The following is a 5,364-nucleotide window of genomic DNA, read 5'->3' as shown; positions in this document are numbered from 1 at the left end:
ATAAGGCGTCCTGCACATTGCAGACAATATAATTCTACAACTTAACAGTTAGACAAAATAAAAAATAGGTTAGCGGAGAGACATCGTTTTATTTCACCGAAACGCAACTGATAGCTACACTCCGGTTTTTAGCAACTGGCTCCTATCAGTTGCATTTTGCTATACAGGAGATGGGGAGCTGCAGAGGAGAGCGAAAATGATCATCAGGCGATTGTAGATGGAGGGGAAATGAGGGATGAAGTTGCCCGCAGTTTACAAATGTAAATTTTTGAATTTTTCAAACACATAAATAGTCATACTCATACAGAAATATTCGTAATTTAGTTTTTTACAATATTCAAAATATTTCCCAACATTGTTTATTTTTGTTTTAAATAGCTCATTCTTTAACCACCATATAAATCAATCCTGCAAACTTTGTACAAAATTCACAAAAATTAATCAAATGTTTATCAAAACTTCAAACTTTGCATTTAGAATGTTTAGTTTTGTAGGTCATTCAGTTTTAGTATAACGAAGTGCAAGTTTCAAGTACCTAAAGAATAACGTTAATTTTTCAAAATTTTTTAGAGGCTTTAGCGCATTTTCTTCCATATAAAATGCTTGTGGACTTTGTGCTCATACAAGCGCCTTGACATATGCAACGTCTTTGTGCCCATTAGCACAGTATGGAAATTGTCGATGAATACTGCGCATGCGCTGAAGCGGAATCAAGAACAGGTCGGTTTCATTACGATCGTTTTCGCTTTGTTTGCCTAAGTAGTTTTTAAAGAGCAATTTTAAGATACAGATTTATCAAAATATTTGAATACAGATTAGAGCAATAATGACTTATAAATTCTCTCAATTTCATAAAAATTCAAAAGAAAATATTTGGCGAACAAACTGCATATATATTTGGGTTTAATTAGCCAATTACTTTTCATTTCGACTAGCCAAAGTGAAAACTTTTTAAATCGAAAAAATTTTGTCGGAATCGAAATCAAGAACACCAATGCATTTCGATTCCGAAAATTTTTATCGGAATCGAAATGCAGAACAGGGCTGAATACCTTGTAACATATGCTTAGAAGACTAATCCCGTGATAGTTGGCACGTATGGCGGGATCGCCTTTCTTATGGGTTGGGCAGAGCAAACCTAAATTACAGTCGTCGGGCATGCGTTCATATGACTGTATTCTGCATAAGAGTTGATACATGCAGCCTTTCAGCTCTTCGCTAGAGCTCTAAAACTTTCTATGGTAATATCGATAGTATCGAATGGTTCTAAGTTTTTGCGCCATCAAATGGTCATGGGCCACTATCGATAGTATTTGTAAAATTTTCAGAGTTTCAAACAACTGCTTATAGAATCTTAGAATACAAAGAAGCGAAATAAGTATTAATATGTAAATATATTTAGATTGTTGACATGTTGTCAGGTTACTAAATGTATTTTTATATTTTTTAAATACAAACTGTTTGAAGAAATATGCACATTAGTTTTATTATCAGACCTGTTCTGCATTTCGAGAAGACTTGAAAAGTGAAACGACACACATTCCGACTAATTTTTGTGGTGGTGTTCTCAATTCCGCTTGAGTTCGAATAAACTCGAAATCGTTTTCATTTCGATTCGGTAATAAGTTGCAACAGCTGTTGTCAGTTATTTGTGTAAAAATTAATTCAAATCTATATAAAACTGAAAAAATGCCAGCGCCAATGATTTTTGGGTGTGCCCAGACCAGAAAGCTTGCTATTGCACGCTCAAATTCAGCTAAGGATTCATGTGGACATATTCCAAAAGTTGGACTCCAAGAAAGTTTACCCTTCAATGTAATTTTCTTTATCTAACTCGATCTGTAGATAACTTTTAGGTTTATAGGACCTTATCGCATAAATAAAGATGTTTTTAAAATGCTGTTAGACAAAAACAAAAAAAAAATTGGTTAACGGAGAGGCATCGTTTTATTTCACCGAAACGCAACTGGCAGCCACACTCCGGTTTTTAACAACAGTTGGGAGTAGCTAAAGACCAAGATATCAACATAGGCAGAAGCAATTTTTCTAAGGTATTGCATTTTGCTATACAGGAGCCGGAGAGCTGCAGAGGAGAGCGAAAACGATCCTCAGGCGATTGTAGATGGAGAGGAAATGAGGGATGCAGTTCCCCGCAGTTTACAAATGTGAATTTTTGCATTTTTTAAACACATAAATAGTCACTCGCACAGAAATGTTCGTAATTTAGTTTTTTTACAATATTCAAAATATTTTCCATCATCGTTTATTTTTGTTTTAAAAAAATTTTTATTTATAAAAAAGCCATATAAATCAATCTTGCAAACTTTGTACAAACTTCACAAACGTTAATGAAACTTTTATCAAAACTTCAAACTATGTATTTAGAATTTTTAGAAAATTTTCTATTATGCAGTTTCGTAGCCTATTCAATTTTAGTATAACGAAGTGCAAGTTTCAAGTACCCAAAGATCGAAGCTTTAGCGTATTTTCTTCCATATAAAACGCTTGTGAACTTTGTGCTCATGCAAGCGCCTTGGCATATGCAACGTCATTGTGCCCATTAGCACAATATGGAAATTTTCGATGAATACTGCGCATGCGCTGAAGCGGAATCAATAACAGGTCGGTTTCATTACGATCGTGTTCGCTTTGTTTGCCTAGGTAGTTTTTAAAGAGCAATTTTCGGATACAGATTCATCAAAGTATTTGAATACAGATTAGAGCAATAACGACTTATAAATTCTCTCAATGTCATAAAAATTCAAAAGAAAATATTTGGCGGACAAACTGCATATATGTTTGGGTTTCCTTAGCCAATTACTTTTCATTCCGACTAGCCAAAGCGAAAACTTTTTAAATCGAAAAAATTTTGTCGGAATCGAAATCAAGAACACAAATGCATTTCGATTCCGAAAAATTTGAACGGAATCGAAATGCAGAACAGGGCTGAACAAGTCGATTCTCTTAAGGCAGTTAGTGTTACAGAAGATCGAAGTGGCTGTTGCTAGCAATTTGCTCTAAACTTTTCGTAAATTAGAGTTTTCGTCGTTATTAAAATCGTGGTATTATCTTTAAAAAAATAACTGTTTTCAAGCATCCGCTCATGGACGTTGTAATCTAGAGTATGTAAAACATGTTTTTTCATTGTCACGCCATCTAAAAACTGACGTAAGGCATAGATATTCACGGATTGATTTTTTTTTTGTTTACTCATTATGATGGATTAGGAAAATAGTTACGAGTGGTCGAGATGGGCGGTCTAATTTTCTTTTACATATATATTGAAGTTTTTCCCATCCACCTTCAGTTTTTATACGCGATTCTTAATTTGTTTATGTTTAAAAGATTTAAATTATGTAAAAAAAAATATTTCTGTCAAGATTTTGATGTTTTAAAGACTGGATGTTTTTAGAATTTAAATGATGTCAGAAAGTACTACTGATATTAGAGTGCTCATCCATGGGCCTCTCATGGGCACCCCTGCCCATTGGGTAACTTTCCGAAAAAACCAAAGAGTCAAGGAATAAAGATATTATAAAATAACGGCTGCTTGTATCCTCGGCCCGTGTAATTTCAAGTTTACATTTAAACCCACCAAAACAAAATCATAAACTGTCGTCAGATGCCATTAAATTATTATCAACTGTTGTAAATGCGGATGCGGAATTGCCATCAGTAAATATAGATACGAGCTTGGATACTTCAGATGACTGCGAGTCTGGCGGTGTATAAAATTGTTATCTTAAAAATATATTCCCGTACTAAAAAATATGTATGTCTTGTTTATTGATTCATTCAAAATCCCGCAGTTCCCGTGTAAATTTGAACATCAAGATTTTTAGAAACAAACATTAAGACCTCGTTAGTGTTTGTCCGAGCTTCTCTTCCGATTTGTGGCGTGCCCGTTGATGTTGGCGCACAAAGGGGAGGGACCAACAGTTTTACGCCGAATCCGAACGGGGATTTTATTTTTATGAGAAGCTGTTCTTCGTGGCTGAGTACACTCGGGGGTTTGCCATTGCCTGCCAAAGGGCGACTTTATTACAAAAAACTTGTTTGTTTCTTATTTTTTGATGTTGGTCGAAAACTGGGCTTGAACCCAGGCCCTGCGAAATGATAGCGTATATTGCTAACCGCTACATCACATTATATAACAAAAAAACCGAAAACATGACTTTTTTACTTAACTACCTTAGTTTTGCTAAAAATCTGATTATTTTAAGCGTACACAGCAGCCATTATGGATCCGCCATTTTGAATTTCCAAATTATGTGGTGAAATTTAAAACCAGCAACCAAAATAAAGACGAATACACAAGGTTTGATTACAATTGTACCACGCTTCGACTTTTGGCCAGCTTTTTCGAAAAATTGGCCACTGTGCAATGGCATGCCTAAACACGAACGAGTAAGCTTTTTGCGTAATTTTGTACGAATGCAATTCTGTGTCGGAGGCCAGATAAAAGATGTAAATCGATGTGTGTTTGCAGGAAATATTAGTGTTGTACATTTAAACAGATAAATTTGCCTTTCGCACATACGTATATTTTTATCCACTGCTTTATATAAACAAGCAAAAAAGAATCTTTGATGCCTCTTATCGAGAAACTTGGATCCGGTTATTTGTACAATGATTTTCGGTTGTTGTGTCCAAACGCATAACCCGAATCCAAAATCTTTAACATACACGTGTAACTACAGGATTAAACTTTTATTTAAAGTAAATTTTCAAATTTCCGACCACTAGCTTATTAATAAATTCGGCACTTTTGCAAATTTCGATGTGGGTTCTGCGCGAAAATACTGTGGCGTAGCCGGAGTGATATGCACAATAAATGTTGTATAGCTATGCGGAAGCCCCTCTTCTCCGGCAACACAGAAAGGCGAATTCTACTTAGTAAGAGTTATAATCCCTAAGCGCGGCCGAAGGCGGAATCAAGCGCAATAGGTGGTGGACCTAACAAAGTGCGTGTTTTCAATTGCTTGGAAGAAGCTGTTGTTGCATTAACTGGATTGGGAACCAGTTCCTCAGGCATAGGAGGAGTTTTGGCTTGTCGTTCAACAATTCAACCAGAAGCTGACATAGATGCGCCCATGGCTACTATGCCCGACAGCTCCGCATATCTTTGTGAAATCATTCGCATAACGCGCCCTTATTCCGCTGCTATAATTGCAAATGCAATGGAATCCATAGTTTCCACCAAAATATGTAAAATCAAACAATTGTTCTATAAATAAGCGTTTCATGAGTGTTTCTTTTTAATTCCTTTCCACTTTGTTTTCTTTCATTCAGCTATCTTCCAAAAACAACTGACAGCTGGCAATGCTGCACATGTTTTCGCAAGGGTTGCAGCATGTGGATTTT

This window comes from Rhagoletis pomonella, unplaced genomic scaffold, assembly GCF_013731165.1.
Source record: "Rhagoletis pomonella isolate Grant_MI unplaced genomic scaffold, Rhpom_1.0 Rhpom_scaffold_00003, whole genome shotgun sequence".
Classification (NCBI taxonomy): domain Eukaryota; kingdom Metazoa; phylum Arthropoda; class Insecta; order Diptera; family Tephritidae; genus Rhagoletis; species Rhagoletis pomonella.
This window is presented reverse-complemented; position numbering follows the sequence as displayed.